Source organism: Hyla sarda, chromosome 2 (genome assembly GCF_029499605.1).
Source record: "Hyla sarda isolate aHylSar1 chromosome 2, aHylSar1.hap1, whole genome shotgun sequence".
Classification (NCBI taxonomy): Eukaryota; Metazoa; Chordata; class Amphibia; order Anura; family Hylidae; genus Hyla; species Hyla sarda.
Window position 1 is genome coordinate 275,250,997 of NC_079190.1, and position 19,514 is coordinate 275,270,510.

The 19,514-nt window shown below is 45.9% G+C and overlaps 1 protein-coding gene and 1 long non-coding RNA gene across 4 annotated transcripts in view; both read right to left on the bottom strand.

The window, feature by feature from the left end:
* THRAP3 (thyroid hormone receptor associated protein 3) overlaps positions 1–9,790 on the bottom strand; it is a 55,693-nt gene extending 45,903 nt beyond the window's left edge. The window contains exon 1 of one of the 3 annotated variants that reach the window (XM_056557147.1): positions 9,458–9,790. The gene's annotated coding sequence lies outside the window, so the exon portion shown is untranslated. Of the gene's footprint in view, positions 1–9,308; positions 9,421–9,457 lie in introns of those variants that run through there. The other 2 variants (XM_056557148.1, XM_056557149.1) reach the window with 2 other exon arrangements.
* A 9,404-nt stretch (positions 9,791–19,194) lies between these two features.
* The window catches only part of LOC130356111 (uncharacterized), a 64,228-nt gene continuing 63,908 nt past the window's right edge, over positions 19,195–19,514 (bottom strand). Inside the window, exon 6 of the long non-coding RNA XR_008888786.1 lies at positions 19,195–19,514. This is a non-coding gene — a long non-coding RNA (uncharacterized LOC130356111).

Genomic DNA, 19,514 nt, shown 5'->3' on the forward strand with positions numbered 1-19,514 from the left:
TGGACCGCATCTTCGGTCCGGACTGAGGGGCGCGCGATGAGTGACGTCATCGCACGAGCCTACACCGGGACGCTGTCGTCCTGCACGGCTCGCTATAGGCTGTAGTGCACAGCTGCAGTCTATAGGAGTTTAGTTACAGGGCAAAACCGATTGCCCAGTTATAAGTGGATTCTTTAGGCATTTAGCCCTGCTTGCCCGAAGCGGGGCTAAATGCCTGAAGAATTCACCTGCCTGGCGCCCGGAACTGCATGTCCCGGGCTTCAGACGATAGAATTTCCATATCCCTGTTTAATACCTTACTTAGGCAAGGTTTACACTGCAAAAGTGCACCTGTAAGCCACATCCAACAGCATTCCACCAAAAAAAGACGTAGAAGTATACTATTAACAGGGCAGGGGACACCACTGAGTGAATCCATTCAAGACAAATGCGCTATTTTAAGCGGTTAAACCACTGCAGTCTGCGCTTTTGAGTCGGTTTAAAATAGAGCATAAATCCCAAATGTAGTTTACAATATATTAATGAGTGACCAAGTATTGACAGAACGCTGCCAGTCACTAAAAGGTGAGCAGGAGCAGCAGATCATGTATACTGCAAAGTTTAACAGTAGGACTGCAGCAATAAGGTAAGCTAACAGTGTCCTGCTCAAGGTCCCTGTCAGCAGGTTAAAGGGGTACTCCGCTGCTCAGCTTTTAGAACAAACTGATGTCATAGCCCCGCACCTCATTACATCACACCCCACCCCCAACTACCTCTCTCTCCTAGAAGAGCTTAGAAGAACTTGGTTTCAACTGTAAGTGTTTATAAATTCGCATATTAATACAGTGGAATCGGGGAGTCGGAGGTACAAAAAAACTGCGGAGTCGGAACATTTATATACCGACTCTACAGCCCTGGTTATAACTCTAAATTGCAGTGTGTCTTAAGAGCAAGACCCCATGTAAACGTAACACTCGACCTGCCTGTGCAACATGTCAACACTTTTTCTAAATGAGTGATTCTTTAATACCTTAAGGACCAGGGGCTTTTCCGTTTTTTGCACTTTCGCTTTTTCTCCCTTACTTTTAAAAATCATAACCCTTTCAATTTAGCACCTAAAAATCCATATGAGGGCTTATTTATCTCATCCCCGCCCCCCAATTGCACTGCAGGGCGGCGATCCACTGTAGAGGTAGCCAGAGTGCTTACCTCTGCTTCCCTAGGGACAATGGGTGTCATTGATGGAGCCTGACTGGAGCAAGCTTTATCAACGGAGCACAACGTTACTATGGACCGTTTAGCAGCAATGACGGGAAAATAGCGGGATGAGAGACAACAGCCATGTGAACCTAGCCTTAGTTCAACAAGAAAAACATTTATATATCAGGGATGTGGAAATTCTATCGCCCGACGCCCGGGACAAGTCTGCACCTCACACCGGCACTCAGAGTGTATGGAGGGGGCAGTGGGGGCCCCCAGCTGACCGCAGAGCCCGAGGTGGCACATTTGCATTACATAATTGAGCCACGCCCCCTTATCTAACCCTCCCGGAGGATGGAGGACGCAGCTGCACATAACACAAGAAGACAGGGGGAGAGAAAGGACGTCCACAGCTCGGCACACAGCTCCTCCCCTCCCCCGCACACAGCTCTATCCCTCCCCTGATCTGTCTCCACAGGACCTAATCCATCACGGGGAGGCTGCATGTTTGCACGGGGAAAACACAAAGCCGGGGAGAGGAGAGGACGTCCGGTGTGAGGGGAGATTTATAACCCATTTAACCTCACACTGTCCGGGACTACAGCTCTGATGTTCACTCATGGCGGCTCAGGTGAGGAGGCAGAGAATGCAGGCGACAGGAAGGGTGGTTGTATATGTAGGGTGTGAGTGTATGTGTGCATGACGTCTGTAATGGATACTGTCTGTGTGGGATGTGTGCATGACGTCTGTCTGTGTGGGATGTGTGCATGACGTCTGTCTGTGTGGGATGTGTGCATGACGTCTGTCTGTGTGGGATGTGTGCATGACGTCTGTCTGTGTGGGATGTGTGCATGACGTCTGTCTGTGTGGGATGTGTGCATGACGTCTGTCTGTGTGGGATGTGTGCATGACGTCTGTCTGTGTGGGATGTGTGCATGACGTCTGTCTGTGTGGGATGTGTGCATGACGTCTGTCTGTGTGGGATGTGTGCATGACGTCTGTCTGTGTGGGATGTGTGCATGACGTCTGTCTGTGTGGGATGTGTGCATGACGTCTGTCTGTGTGGGATGTGTGCATGACGTCTGTCTGTGTGGGATGTGTGCATGACGTCTGTCTGTGTGGGATGTGTGCATGACGTCTGTCTGTGTGGGATGTGTGCATGACGTCTGTCTGTGTGGGATGTGTGCATGACGTCTGTCTGTGTGGGATGTGTGCATGACGTCTGTCTGTGTGGGATGTGTGCATGACGTCTGTCTGTGTGGGATGTGTGCATGACGTCTGTCTGTGTGGGATGTGTGCATGACGTCTGTCTGTGTGGGATGTGTGCATGACGTCTGTCTGTGTGGGATGTGTGCATGACGTCTGTCTGTGTGGGATGTGTGCATGACGTCTGTCTGTGTGGGATGTGTGCATGACGTCTGTCTGTGTGGGATGTGTGCATGACGTCTGTCTGTGTGGGATGTGTGCATGACGTCTGTCTGTGTGGGATGTGTGCATGACGTCTGTCTGTGTGGGATGTGTGCATGACGTCTGTCTGTGTGGGATGTGTGCATGACGTCTGTCTGTGTGGGATGTGTGCATGACGTCTGTCTGTGTGGGATGTGTGCATGACGTCTGTCTGTGTGGGATGTGTGCATGACGTCTGTCTGTGTGGGATGTGTGCATGACGTCTGTCTGTGTGGGATGTGTGCATGACGTCTGTCTGTGTGGGATGTGTGCATGACGTCTGTCTGTGTGGGATGTGTGCATGACGTCTGTCTGTGTGGGATGTGTGCATGACGTCTGTCTGTGTGGGATGTGTGCATGACGTCTGTCTGTGTGGGATGTGTGCATGACGTCTGTCTGTGTGGGATGTGTGCATGACGTCTGTCTGTGTGGGATGTGTGCATGACGTCTGTCTGTGTGGGATGTGTGCATGACGTCTGTCTGTGTGGGATGTGTGCATGACGTCTGTCTGTGTGGGATGTGTGCATGACGTCTGTCTGTGTGGGATGTGTGCATGACGTCTGTCTGTGTGGGATGTGTGCATGACGTCTGTCTGTGTGGGATGTGTGCATGACGTCTGTCTGTGTGGGATGTGTGCATGACGTCTGTCTATGTGGGATGTGTATGTAATGTATGATGTGTGCATGATGTCTGTCTATGTGGGATGTGTGCATGATGTCTGTCTATGTGGGATGTGTATGTAATGTATGATGTGTGTATGATGTCTGTCGATGTGTGTATGTGATGTATGATGTGGGGTGGGCAGCGGTGTATGTATGATGTGTGTGTATATGTATAGTGTGAGTGTATGTAATGTATGATGTCTGTCTATGTATGATGTGTGTATGATGTCTGTCTATGTGTGATGTGTGTATGTATGTGTGTATGTGTGTATGATGTGGGGTGGGCAGCGGTGTATGAATGATGTGTGTATATGTATAGTGTGAGTGTATGTGTGATGTGTGTACGATGTCTGTGTGATGTGTGTATGTAATATATGATGTGGGTGGGCAGTGGCGGGTGTATGTATGATGTGTGCATATGTATGGTGTATATGTATGGTGTGAGTGTATGTGTATGATGTATCTGTCACGTGTGTATGTAATGTATGATGTGGGGGGGGGGGGGGGCACTGCCGCCAGTTGTACCATCTAATTTTATTTATTTTTAGTGGCACCCACACTGAATTGCACCCCCAGAATCCCACCCCCTTCATACTCACCCGCCAACCAAGAGCCCCACGGATGCACACAAACACGCCCGAACCAAAACTACAACTCCCAGCATGTTGCACCATAACCTAAACTGTAGAACTATAAAGTGCAACATGCTGGGGGTTGTAGTTTTGGTTCGGGTCAGCTGCAGAGCCATAAGCTGCATCAGGGCATGCTGGGAGTTGTAGTTACTAATTGTAATTCCCAGTATTCCCTGACACATCCTATGGCTCTGCAGCTGACATGGACCAAAACTACAACTCCCAGCATGTTACACAATAACCTTAACTGTACTATACAGTGCAACATGCTGCAACACCAACACAACCATAGGCTGTATCAGGGCATGCTGGGTGTTGTAGTTATCTACTAACTAAATGCAACTTCCAGCATTTTCTGACACATAATTAGAGTAAATAAAAATGCACCACACAAACTGGAGAAGCAGAACCCCCCCGCCCAGTAACACAAGTCCCTATGAAGACTGAAAAATAGTTTTAAAATATTTTAAAAAGTGCGTATATATGTGAATAAGCCCCTTTCCTAATAAAAGTTTCCAATTTTCTTTTAATAAAAATAAACATAAGTGGTATCGCTACATGTGGAAATGTCCAGACTATTAAAATATAATGTTAATTAAACGTATGGTGAACGGTGTAAATGTAAAAAAGATAGTCCAGAATTGCTCATTTTTGGTCACTTCATATTAGAAATTTTTTATGGTGATCAAAAAGATATATCTATACTTATCTGGGCTTGGCTCTGGTGTAAGAGGAGCTACAGCTCTCCCACCGCTAATAGCCTGGCATACTGCGATCACCGTGGCCACTATTAAACCATTAGATCAGCGCTGTTAAAGTTGACAACAGTGTCTAAAGGGATCTTATAACCATCCCTGGTGGTCTAGTGGGGAGGGATCGTACTATTTTGGTCGAAATTATTTTATCTACCAGGGCAAGTGGATTTTCATGAGGGACTGATTGTGTTCCGTTTTGGTCCCTTGGACAAGTAGTTTTTTTAAATTTCCACACCCCTGTATTTAACATTTTGAAAATTAGTATGACCTGGGTTCTTCAGCTCTAAAGTTTCTCTAGCCATGTCTCATAGGAGGAATTCAGAAAGTAGGGTCTCAAGTTCAATGGAAAGGGAAAAAATGCAATAAAATAATTCACAGAGGAAGCAAGATTCATATTTTATTATTACCAAAGGAATCTGATTGTGCAATTGGGAATTCTCTGCGTGATACTCATGTAAGGGATATAATTTAACATGGATAAGCAAGAATTGGGTTTCAAAGTGATAATACGCACAATGATTTACATCTAGATTACACTATCCAAACAAATGGATCCCATCAACAACAGCTGCAATGCATCAATACAAACATGCTTCATTGTCAGTGCCGAGCAGCTGGGGTTTAACAAACATTCAAGATGTTTTCACTATGGTACCCAGGGTGTATTTACATGAGATTCTTGCTGCGTTTTTTGCACTGCATAAAAGCCTGGTGTTCATGTAATGAGGTAAGATCAGTAAGGTCACATTTACTAAACTTATTTTTCAGACCTGTATGACATACCCTCGCTCTGCCTATAGGCTTGGGTACACTGCTACATTCTGGAACTGTAGTACAAATATGGAAAATGACTTCTATAGAGATCTAGGTCTCTATCCCAAGTAAAAAGTATAGTGGTACTCTGTCCAAAATGTACTGTCCAAAGGAATTAAGGTGGGAATTTATGAAGCCAGTGTGCCTAACTTCCTGCATCAAACAGACACATTTACATGTTAACCTCCACATTTCTGACTTTTTCTACTTCAAGGAAATCTGTCACCAGTGTCACCTGCACTAACCTGTCGGTACCGACATCAGCGCCATGCCTCTCCCCCTTAGACTTGCATTGAGGGGGCATGGTGTAACGTCGCGAGGGGCTGTGGTGTCACCAGCCTCCGGTGCCGCAGCCGGAGTTCTAAACGAGCACTGGGTGCTTCAGGGAGATCGCAGCGGGGCCCCTGCGATCAGACATCCTTTGGATAGGGGATAAGATGTCTAGGGGCAAAGTACCCCTTTAAGACTAACATGCAACCACAAAGTAATGTCATGTGAACAAGCACTAAGACCTCATACACACACACACTTTCTTTTTTAGATTAGAAATTTGTTCTGTGATATTTTTCCAATTACAAGCCATGTGATTCAGAGATACTCCCGATAAGCCCCATTGCTTCGTCTGTAGGGACACAATGCTCTCTACAAGGGGGGGGGGGGGCCCGTTTTTGCCTGCGGTTGGGAAACCGCATACGGCAGAAAAAGCAGCCGACCGGAGGCTGCGGTTCACTCCGGTCGGCTCATAGACATGCATTAAATACGGTTCCCGTATACGGCTGAGTGCAGGCTCCGCGATTAAGCCCCGTCCCCTTCCTCCAAACCGTATATGGGAACCGTAGTTACAAATCGTAGTGTGAACCCAGCTTTACAGTGGTGCCCAAACAGTAGCCCTCCAGATGTTGCCAGACTACAACTCTCAGCATGCCTAGACTGCCCAGGCATGCTGGGAGTTGTAGTTCTGTAACATCTGTCCCATCAGATTTTGCAATTTTCATGACATTTTTGAAAATTGCTGCTCTACTTTGAAGCCCTGTAATTTTTTCAAAAAGCAAAAATATGTCCATTTTATGATGCCAACATAAGTAGACATATTGTATTTGTGAAGAAAAATAAAAATTGTGAATATCCATTTTCCTTACAAGCAGAGAGCTTCAAAGTTAGAAAAATGCTAAATTTTCATTAAATTTTGGGATTTTTCACCAAAAAAGGATGCAAGTAATGCCGAAAATGTACCACCAAAATAAAGAAGAATATGTCACGAAAAAACTCTCAGAATCAGAATATTCGGTAAAAGCGTTTGAGTTACTAATTCGTAAAGCGACGGTGGTCAGTATTGCTAAAAAGGGCTCAGTCCTTAAGGTGAAAAAGGGCTGCGTCCTTAAGGGGTTAACGGCAATCTTACAACAGAGTCACCTGCACTAACTTGAATTTATAGGTAGATATTGCAGGTGACCCGGTTTCTATCGCTTCTCACCATGTGAACATCAGCGCAATCTCTCCGGAGACATCGGTCTCGCCGCCAATGCAAATTCCCTGTTCTGTCCAATGGAGAAGAGAGAAATCTTGGCTCATACTACAGCAGCCGCCTCCATTGTACACAACAAGGAACCCACATATCAGCACGGTAAACAGCGCCAGAAACCGCGTCACGCTGCTGTCAGATTCCCTTTAAAATAAAAGTACTCGTACTTGGTATCAGCGAGTACTAGAATTAAAGTATAGGTACTCTTACTCTGTCTTAAAAAAATGGTATCGGGACATCCCTAATGGTAATCTCACAACATAGCCATTTAACCTAAAAGACAAGTACAGATCCAGCATGTCCATTACTAAGATCATCTTATAGTGGATAACACCTTTATTCCGATACCTGCCAGCAGGACCCCCGCTGGCTGACATAGCTCCCAACCATCCTGGATCCAGCGGGACATTCCCGCTTTGGGGGTGATGTCCTGCCGTCCTGGTACAGCACTCACATGTCCTGCATGTGACTGCACTGCCTGCATCGCCCGTCATCAGTTGACTCCGTGCAGATGATACGGGGTGCTACAGGATAGATTGCAGGGGTTCCCAACAGTGAGAAAAAAAGCCATCAAAACAAAAATGGTACTGATAAAAACTACAGATCACAGCGCAAAAAATTGCCCTCATACCGCCCCATAAACGGAAAAATAAGTTATAGGGGTCAAAAGATGACAATTTTAAACATATTAATTTTGATTTCATTAAAGTACAATTGGTAACGTGAAAAACAAGCTCTTATATGGTCTGTAGGTGCAAAATTTAAAGCGTTATGATTTTTAGAAGGGAGGAGGAAAAAACTAAAGTTCCATAAGAGAAAATTGGCCTGGTTCTTAAAGGTGAAAATGGGCTTAAGCCTTAAAGGAGTAGTCCAGTGGTGACCCAGTGGTGAACAACTTATCCCCCAAGTTTGAGATCGCGGGAGGGGGGGGGGTACGACCGCTGGGGCCCCCTGGGATCTCCTGTACGGAGCCCCGACAGCCCACAGGAAGGGGGAGTGTCGACCTCCGCACGAAGCGGCGGCCAACACGCCCCGTCAATACAACTCTATGGCAGAGCCGAAGCGCTGCCTTCGGCAATCTCCGGCTCTGCCATAGAGATGTATTGAGGGGGCGTGTCGGCCGCCGCTTCGTGCGGAGGTCGACACCCGCTATCTGGCCGGAGAGCCGGGGCCCCGTACAGAGAGATCGCAGGGGGCCCCAGCAGTCGGACCCCCCGCGATCTCAAAACGTATCCCCTATCCTTAGGATAGGGGATAAGTTTTTCACCACTGGACTACCCCTTTAAGGGGTTAAAAAGTCACATATCCACCAAAGTGGTATCGATAAAAAAATACAGGCCAAAATGAGAACGTTATAGGGGTCAGAAAAAGCAATTGTAAACATACCAATTTTGTTAAAAAGTTTGAGTGTATTTTTTTTTAAGCAGTACAATGATAGAAAAACGTGTATACAGGGGATATCATTTTAATCAAAAGATCTTGCCGGTCAAGTGTGAACAAAGGCCTAAAGATCTCTAGTGGAAAAAATCCGCAAGACAAAAAGTTCCAGGATAGCACCCACTGTCACTAAGCAACAGACCAAACAAACTAGCAAAAGTCCCATTGAATTTCCGCTGTAATGTTCTAAATAGCTCAAAATCTGTGCAAAAATCTGCCTAAATTCAAAGTCCTATAGACCAATGGTCTTTTCCACATGGATTCCACAAAAAGATGTCCAATCTTCCATCGTAATCCAATTGCCTTTTCAGAAGTTCCGCTTGGGAACTTCCAATGAGGGAATTAAGCAGAAAGAACATCACTGAGATCAATGGGAGGAATCCACTCAGAATTTCCTTGTGGACATTGCCAATTATATCCCTGCAGTGTGAACGAGCCTCAAGTGAAAAACAGACACATTTATCATTTTTGAAGAGTTAATGGGGTTATCAAAGATTAGAATAACATCCCCACCCCTGCCCACTGGTTGTCTGTGGTACTGCAGATCAGTTCCATTGAAGTGAATGCAACGTAGTAATACCGCACATAACCTGAGGTCAGGGGTGGCACTGTTTTAGGGATCATGGATAAACCCTTTTCCAAGCCTAATGACGACACACAGGTGATCCAGGCGCCATCATCCCGGTCACACACACTATTGCACAGCCCATATCCGGCCTCACACAGCGCCACTGCCCTTTGCCCCCGATGGCAGCCATTTACACAGAAAGCATGCGTACATAACGTCACCTATAAGGGAAATACATAGAAAACACATTAACTCCACTAAAACTACACGTAGCAACGGCACGACTGCCCCTACCAAAAGCGTTTCCCCGAATATACACTGCATACGGCGGGAAAACAACACGGCCAGAAAATGGCGTCTCTCAGACACGGCGCAGTTTAGAAGAGGGACGGCGGCTAAGGCTACACTACACGGGCCCCGTCCTCACCGCGCTCCCCGCTTACCTGGCTGTGCACACGGCTTCCTCTCGCTTCCCAGCACGGCGCAGACTCTGTGAGGGGCCAAGCGCTAACACGACCACAAGACGCTCAGCGCGCACAGCATGCCGGGAACTGCCGTAAACACGACGTCGCGAAAGTAAAACAACTTCTCTGTTGTAAACCGCACTTCACATAAGATACCGCGAGGTATTGCGCGATTTCGGGCGCTGGTGAGGGCGTATCGTAACCGCGCACAGGTTCTGTGGCCATCTTTCCAGTTTTTACTGTCTAGCTACTCTGTGAAGAAATTCTGTATGTAACTGCAGTTCAGTGCTCTGTTGTGGACTGCACATAGGGGGATTTATCAAAAGTGGGGTAGTTGCCCATGGCAACCTGTTATATGTCAGCTTTTATTTTTCAGAAGCCTATTTAACTACATAGTTTAATATAACACCAGGTAGGGGCTAACTCCTTAAAGGAAAAGTATTATGTAAAAAAAAAAAAAAAAAACATATCCCCTATCCAAAGGATAGGGGATACATTTTAGATCGGGTAGGGGTCCTTCACAGCAGCGCGTCACGACCCCTTCCCGAAGTGGGGGCCACCATGCCCCCTCCGTATAGCTCTATGGGAGAGCTGAAGGTTGCCGAACGGCTCTCCCATAGGGGGAGATTTATCAAAACCTGTCCAGAGGAAAAGTTGCCCATAGCAACCAATCAGATTGCTTCTTTCACTTTACAGAGGCCTTGTTAAAAATGAAAGAAGAAATCTGATTGGTTGCTATGGGCAACTCAGCAACTTTTCCTCTGGACAGGTTTTGATGAATCTCCCCCATAGAGCTATAGGGAGGGGTGTGGCGGTCCCCGCTTTGTGCAGGGGTCGTGACACACCGCTGTGAAGGAGAGCCAGGGCTCAGAACAAGAAATCGTGGGGGGGCCTGGTGCTCGCACCCCCCACAATCCAAAATGTATCTAAATCTAAAACATTAAAAGAGTACTCCACTGGTAAACATTATTATTATTTTTTTTAATCAACTGGTGCCAGAAAGTTAAACAGATTTCTAAATTACTTCTATTAAAAAATCTTAATCTTTTGAGTACTTATGAGCTTCTGTATGTTCCACAGGAAGTATGTTCCACTCCTATCAGACAGGAGAGAGCACAGAGGAGCCCTATCAGACAGGAGAGAACATACATGAGTACTATCAGAGAGGAGAGAGCACAGAGGAGTATTATCAGACAGGAGAGAGTACAGAGGAGTACTATCAGACAGGAGAGAGTACAGAGGAGTACTATCAGGCAGGAGAGAGCACAGTGGAGTACGATCAGACAGGAGAGAGCACAGAGGAGCCCTATCAGACAGGAGAGAGCACAGAGGAGCCCTATCAGACAGGAGAGAACACACATGAGTCCTATCAGACAGGAGAGAGCACAGAGGAGTATTATGAGACAGAAGAGAGTACAGAGGAGTACTATCAGACAGAAGAGAGTACAGAGGGGTACTATCAGGCAGGAGAGAGCACAGTGGAGTACGATCAGACAGGAGAGAGCATAGAGGAGTATTATCAGACAGGAGAGAGTACAGAGGAGTACTATCAGACAGGAGAGAGTAAAGAGGAGTACTATCAGGCAGGAGAGAGCACAGTGGAGTACTATCAGACAGGAGAGAGCACAGAGGAGTGCTATCAGACAGGAGAGAGCACAGAAGAGTACTATCAGACAGGAGAGAGTACAGAGGAGTCCTGTCAGACAGGAGAGAGCACAGAGGAGCCCTATCAGACAGGAGAGAGCACAGAGGAGCCCTATCAGACAGGAGAGAGCACAGAGGAGCCCTATCAGACAGGAGAGAGAACAGAGGAGCCCTATCAGACAGGAGAGAGCACAGAGGAGCCCTATCAGACAGGAGAGAACACAGATGAGTCCTATCAGACAAGAGAGAGCACAGAGTAGTATTATCAGACAGGAGAGAGTACAGAGGAGTACTATCAGGCAGGAGAGAGCACAGTGGAGTACTATCAGACAGGAGAGAGCACAGAGGAGTATTATCAGACAGGAGAGAGTACAGAGGAGTTCTATCAGACAGGAGAGAGCACAGTGGAGTACTATCAGACAGGAGAGAACACAGATGAGTCCTATCAGACAGGAGAGAGCACAGAGGAGTATTATCAGACAGGTATTGATAGTATTATCAGATATGATAAATCTGGGCCTTAGTCTCGACGTAGTGACCTATGGGGACGTAAAAATTGTAAAAAAAAAAAAAAAAAGTTATTATCAGACAGGAGAGAGCACAGCGGAGTATTATCATACAGGAGAGAACACAGAGGAGTCCTATCATACAGGAGAGAGCACAGAGGAGTACTATCAGACGGAAGAGAGAGCACAGAGGAGTGCTATCAGACAGCAGAGAGCACAGAGTAGTATTATCAGACAGGAGAGAGCACAGATGACTCCTATCAGACAGGAGAGAGCACAGAGGAGTCCTATCAGACAAGAGAGAGCACAGAGGAGTGCTATCAGACAAGAGAGAGCTCAGAGGAGTATTATCAGACAGGAGAGAGTACTGAGGAGTACTATCAGACAGGAGAGAGTACAGAGGAGTACTATCAGGCAGGAGAGAGCACAGTGGAGTACTATCAGACAGGAGAGAGCACAAAGGAGTCCTATCAGACAGGAGATTGCACAGAGGAGTGCTATCAGACAAGAGAGAGCATAGAGGAGTCCTATCAGACAGGAGAGAGCACAGATGACTCCTATCAGACAGGAGAGAGCACAGAGGAGTACTATCAGACAGGAGAGAGCACAGAGGAGTCCTATCAGATAGGAGAGAGCACAGAGGAGCCCTATCAGACAGGAGAGAGCACAGAGGAGCCCTATCAGACAGGAGAGAGCACAGAGGAGCCCTATCATACAAGAGAGAGCACAGAGGAGTGCTATTAGACAAGAGAGAGCTCAGAGGAGTATTATCAGACAGGAGAGAGTACAGAGGAGTACTATCAGGCAGGAGAGAGCACAGAGGAGTACTATCAGACAGGAGAGCACAAAGGAGTCCTATCAGACAGGAGAGAGCACCGAGGAGTGCTATCAGACAGGAGAGAACACAGAGGAGTACTATCAGACAGGAGAGAGCACAGAGGAGTGCTATCAGACAGGAGAGAGCACAGAGGAATACTATCAGACAGGAGAGAGCACAGAGGAATATTATCAGACAGGAGAGAACACAGAGGAGTCCTATCATACAGGAGAGAGCACAGAGGAGTACTATCAGGCGGGAGAGAGCACAGAGGAGTGCTATCAGACAGGAGAGAGCACAGAGGAGTCCTATCAGACAAGAGAGAGCATAGAGGAGTCCTATCATACAGGAGAGGGCACTGAGGAGTGCTATCAGACAGGAGAGTGCACAGAGGAGTATTATCAGACAGTAGAGAGTACAAAGGAGTATTATCAGACAGGAGAGAGTACAGAGGAGTTCTATCAGACAGGAGAGGGCACAGAGGAGTATTATCAGACAGGAGAGAGTACAAAGTAGTACTATCAGACAGGAGAGAGTACAGAGGAGTACTATCAGGCAGGAGAGCGCACAGTGGAGTACAATCAGACAGGAGAGAGCACAGAGGAGTATTATCAGACAGAAGAGAACACAGATGAGTCCTATCAGACAGGAGAGAGCACAGAGGAGTATTATCAGACAGGTAATGATAGTATTATCAGACATGATAAATCTGGGCCTTAGTCTCGACGTAGTGACCTAAAATGGGGACATAAAAAGTGTAAAAAAAGTAAAAAAAATTTTTTTAAAGCCCCTCCCCCAATAAAAAATTCAATGGCCCCATTTTATCCCAATTGCATAAATATCCGAACTATTAGAATATAATGTTAATGACCCCGTATGGTGAACAGCGTAAACGAAAAATAAAGTCCAAAATTGCTGCTTCTTTTTTGTCACATCACATTAAAATAAATAAAAAGATTAAAAAGTTACATATAGGCAAACGTGGTACCAATATAAACTACAGATCACGGTGCAAAAAATTATCCCTCATACAGCCATGTATATTATGCAGCGGGAAAACTAAACATTCCAAAATTTGCTACATTTTGGTTTTCTTCTCAATTTTGCGCACAAATAATTTGTTGTAAAACAAGTTATGTCATTACAAAGGACAGTTGGTCGCGCAAAAAACAAGGTGAGGAGGAAAAAACAAAACTAAAATTGGCCTGGTCCTTAACCCCTTAAGGACCAAGCCCATTATGACCTTAAAGAGGCACTGTCATTGTTAAAAACTTTTCATATATTGCAGGACTCGTTATAATATGACATTTCACAATATTCACAATTTAAATTTTCACCTGAAATTCAAGCTCAAAATAGCCACCACTAGGGGTCGCCTGTCTTTTAGCCAGACAGACTAGTCTAGATTTTACAGCATACTGTCACCGCCCCAGCAACGCTGCTACTGGCCGGCGATCGTCCGGCCAATAGCAGAGGAGAGGTTAACGGTCCCTTCCCGCTGCTGGACCCGCTGTTTTCGTTCAGTCAGCGGGTGCAGCAGCAGGAAGAGGACCGTTGATCCCCCCTCAGAGCTCCGGAGCCCCTCAGGAGCCGTAGAATAGGGAAAGCTGAGTGCAGGGACAAGTAGGAGCAAATAAGTAATAAAGTGTAATAAAAGTTCAAAAAAAGTTCAAAAAAAGTAAAAAAAAAGAACCCCCCCCGACTCCCTAATAGGTCCCCAAGGGTTCTATTAGGGTCTGATCCCGGACCCCGGGTCCTATTAGGGGTTCAGGGAGCTGCGTGTGCCACCCCCTTTTTTATTTTGTCCGCAGCTTTTTTTTTTTTATTAAAAAAAATCCCCCCCCCCCCCCCCGACCCCCTAATAGGTCCCCCAGGGTCCAATTAGGGTCTGATCCCTTACCCCGGGTCCTATTAGGGGTTCAGGGAGCTTCGTGCACCACCCCATTTTTTTTTTTTTTTTGGCCACAGCTTTTTTTTTTTATATTACTGTTATTACACTTTTTACACCAAGCACCACACAGTACATACTTCCCCGCCCCACCCCCGCACACACCCCCTCCCTCCTGCCAACGTAGAAAAAAGGCAATGGCCCGCCGGGCATTTTCGGTAGCGGAGGCTTACGCTTTTTTAGCCTCCAACTCCGAATCTGCCAGTGAGGACGATGAAGATCCAACTTTTTTGTGTTCTTCATCACCCTCCTCATCATCAAGTAGTGATGATGAGTCCCCTGTACGGCGGCGGAGACGCCGCCAGGCGAGGCCACGCACCCCCCATGAGAGTGACCCAGTGGCCGACACTAGTACGAGTGGCAATGCCGCTCGTAATAGGAGTCCGGCCCCCCAGACAAGTGCAGCGGAGCCCCCTTCCGCTGACCCTGTCTTGAGCACCCCAGAGGATTATCAGCCACGGATTCCTGAGTATGTTGGCGACTCAGGAATCCGGATTGACACGGCTGGGTTCACTGATCTGGACTTTTTAAAGGTTTTTCTCAGTGACAGCCTGGTCAATCTAATGGTGGAGCAAACGAACTTGTACGCCCAGCAGTTCATTGCCCACCACCCCAATTCCTTTTTGGCCAGGCCCAATGAATGGCGCGCCATTGATGCAGCGGAAATGAGGACATTTTGGGGCCTCACGCTGCATATGGGCCTGGACAAAAAACCAAGTGTCCGTCATTACTGGAGCGGGGACGTCCTCTACCAGACCCCGCTTTACAGTATGGCGATGACACGGTAGCGGTACGAGGTGATTCGGAAATGCCTGCATTATGCAGATAATGAGGCATGTCCGCCCCGAGGTGATCCCACCCATGACCGGCTTTACAAAGTGAGGCCGGTCATCGATCACTTTGGGGCCAAATTTTTGGAGGCCTACGTACCGCTCAGGGACCTCTCGGTAGATGAGTCTCTCATCAGTTTTAAGGGGAGACTCATCTTCCGCCAGTATATTCCCTCAAAGCGGGTGCGGTATGGCGTGAAGCTCTATAAACTCTGCGAGAGTACCTCCGGGTACACTTGCAGGTTTAGAGTATATGAGGGACGAGATTCCCGTATTGAACCCCCAGATTGTTCCCCCACTCTGGGTGTTAGCGGGAAAATCGTTTGGGACCTTATGCACCCATTGCTGGATAAGGGTTTCCACGTATACGTGGACAACTTTTATACCAGCATCCCTCTGTTCAAATCCCTTTCCGCCAGATCCACGTCCGCTTGTGGGACCGTGCGGAAGAATCAGAGAGGCCTCCCTCTAAATTTTGTTAAGACGCCTATCCCCAAGGGTGAGTCCCGTGCCCTGACCCATGATAACCTGTTGTTGGTCAGGTATAAGGATAAGAGGGATGTCCTTATACTCACCACTATTCATGGGAATGGCAGCACCCCTGTCCCTGTGCGAGGTACCGCGGGACCGGTCCTCAAGCCCGATTGTATTCTGGACTACAATCGGTATATGGGGGGAGTTGATCTCTCTGATCAAGTCCTCAAGCCATATAACGCCATGCGGAAAACACGGGCATGGTACAAAAAAGTTGCGGTCTACTTGGTACAGGTTGCCATGTACAACGCTTTTGTACTATCCCAGTACGCTGGCAACACAGGGACATTCCTCCAGTACCAAGAAGAAGTCCTAAGGTTCCTGATCTTTGCTGACCGGGAAAGAGCAGGCCGGACTTCCCAAGGGTCTGGAGTTATAGGCGCCAGGATCGTCCCAGGCCAACACTTTCCAGGTGAGATCCCCCACAGTGGAAAGAAGGGGCAATCCCAGAAAAAATGCAGAGTGTGTTACAGGAGGGGGATTCGGAGGGACACCAGGTACCAATGTGACACTTGCCCAGATAATCCGGGCCTCTGCATAGGCTGCTTCAGGGAGTATCACACTTCCATGGAGCCCTAAATTTTCCCTTTTCATTTTAATTTTCCATAATTTGACCAATGTACCAAGTCCAGAGTACATTCCAAAATATAACCCCCATCAATCACTAAATTGCCCCCAAAAAACTGAAAAAAAAAAAAAAAAAACCTGATAAGACCTCTGGGGGTATTTTTTCAATAATGGGTCATAGGTCACTGAGTCACTATCATCGGGGACTTTTTATGTTGCCTCAAATGCGCAGCGCTCTCTCTCCACCTGAGCGGGGTGCGCATTTGAGGCAACAGGTTAGGGATGGCCACACACATCACATTCCCAGAATGATGACTCAGAGCATAGGGTTTGGGGTGGGCATATTTTTTTTTAGTTTTGGCTATGCTCTGGGTCATCATTCTGGGAACATATCCTGTTTTATTATTTTATGATTTATAGTTTTCTGGCCCACTGTACCCCATATTACGGGCCTCTGTACCCCACCTGTCTACCCCAGTTACGGCCCGTTGTCCCCCATAGTGTTCCCCTATTTTAGGGCTCAGTGCTCCCCCCCATTAATGCTCCTTGAGGGGGGATCCCACATCCTGGCTGCTATAATAAGCTTAAGGCCCCTGACTGACTTCCCACTCCAAGACCTGGTGTGCACCCGCGGAGCAAAAATCATAAAAAATTGAGGTATGTCCTTATTCCAAAGAAATGTATTTACAAATTTTGGGGTGTCTTTTCTGCTATTAACCCTTGTAAAAATTTAAAATTTGGGGGAAAACCCAAATTTTTGTGAATTTTTTATTTTACATATGCAAAAGTCGTGAAACCCCTGTGGGGTATTAAGGCTTACTTTACCCCTAGTTACGTTCCTCAAGGGGTCTAGTTTCCAAAATGTGATGCCATGTGGTTTTTTTTTGCTGTCCTGGCACCATAGGGGCTTCCCAAATGCGACATGTCCCCCCCCATTTCAGCAAAGTTTGCAAATGTGACTCCTTCTCTTCTGAGCATTGTGGCACTCCTGCAGTGCACTTGCCGTCCACTTATGGGGTACCTCCATACTCAGAAGAGATGGGGTTACAAATTTTGTGGGGTATTTACTGCTATTAACCCTTGCAAAAATGTGAAATTTGGGGGGAAACACACATTTTAGTGAAAAAAAAATAAAAAAATGTTACATATGGAAAAGTCGTGAAACCCCTGTGGGGTATTAAGGCTCACTTAATTCCTTGTTACGTTCCTCAAGGGGTCTAGTTTCCAAAATGGTATGCTATGTGGGGTTATTTTGTTGTTCTGGCACCATAGGGGCTTCCTAAATGCGACATGCCCCCCTAGCAAAATTTGCTCTCAAAAAGCCAAATATTACTCCTTCTCTTCTGAGCATTGTAGTTCGCCCGTAGTGCACTTAAGGGGAATTTATGGGGTACCTCCATACTCAGAAGAGATGGGGTTACAAATTTTGGGGGGTATTTTCTGCTATTAACCCTTGCAAAAATGTGAAATTTGGGGGGAAACACACATTTTAGTGAAAAAAAAATAAAAAAAATTTACATATGGAAAAGTCGTGAAACCCCTGTGGGGTATTAAGGCTCACTTAATTCCTTGTTACGTTCCTCAAGGGGTCTAGTTTCCAAAATGGTATGCCATGTGGGGTTATTTTGTTGTTCTGGCACCATAGGGGCTTCCTAAATGCGACATGCCCCCCTAGCAAAATTTGCTCTCAAAAAGCCAAATATTACTCCTTCTCTTCTGAGCATTGTAGTTCGCCCGTAGTGCACTTAAGGGGAACTTATGGGGTACCTCCATACTCAGAAGAGATGGGGTTACAAATTTTGTGGGGTATTTACTGCTATTAACCCTTGCAAAAATGTGAAATTTGGGGGGAAACATACATTTTAGTGAAAAAAATTATAAAAAAATTTTACATATGGAAAAGTCGTGAAACCCCTGTGGGGTATTAAGGCTCACTTAATTCCTTGTTACGTTCCTCAAGGGGTCTAGTTTCCAAAATGGTGTGGCATGTGGGGTTATTTTTTTGTTCTGGCACCATAGGGGCTTCCTAAATGCAATATGCCCCCCAAAACCAATTCAGAAAAACGTACTCTCCAAAATCCCCTTGTCGCTCCTTCGCTTCTGAGCCCTCTACTGCGCCCGCCGAACACTTTACATAGACATATGAGGTATGTGCTTACTCTAGAGAAATTGCGCTACAAATACAAGTATAAATTTTCTCCTTTTACCCCTTGTAAAAATTAAAAAATTGGGTCTACAAGAACATGCGAGTGTAAAAAATGAAAATTGTGAATTTTCTCCTTCACTTTGCTGCTAATCCTGTGAAACACCTAAAGGGTTAAAATGCTGACTGAATGTAATTTTGAATACTTTGGGGGGTGTAGTTTTTATAATGGGGTCATTAGTGGGGCATTTCTAAGAATAAGACCCTTCAAATCCACTTCAAACCTGAATTGGTCCCTGAAAAATTGTGATTTTGGAAATTTTGTGAAAAATTGGAAAATTGCTGCTGAACTTTGAAGCCCTCTGGTGTCTTCCAAAAGTAAAAACTCGTCAATTTTATGATGCAAATATAAAGTAGACATATTGTATATGTGAATTAAAAAAAATAATATTTGGAATATCCATTTTTCCTTACAAGCAGAGAGCTTCAAAGTTAGAAAAATGCAAAATTTTCAAATTTTTCATCAAATTTTGGGATTTTTCTCCAAGAAAGGATGCAAGTTACCAAAAATTTTTACCACTAAGTTAAAGTAGAATATGCCACGAAAAAACTATCTCGGAATCAGAATGATAACTAAAAGCATTCCAGAGTTATTAATGTTTAAAAAATGGCCGGGTCCTGAGGTGTAAAATGGCTGGGTCCTTAAGGAGTTAAAGTGACAGTGGTCAGATGTGCAAAAAACGCTCTGGTCCTTAAGGCCAAAATGGGCTTGGTCCTGAAGGGATTAATACATTTGAAGACATTATCATGCACAAAAACATGAAGAATCTAACTTTTTCACTATATTTTTTCACTATCATTTTTGAAATCAGGAAATATTTTAAGATATATCTCTTCCCATCTTCTACGAGTAGAAATGTTGTCATGGTGCTTGGGATGAGATTTATCCCATAGTGATGGTCTCTCCTGGACATAATGGATCACATCCTCTGTCATACATGATGATGGATCCACTTCATGAGTCAATTTTTTTTCTTTCCTAGATTT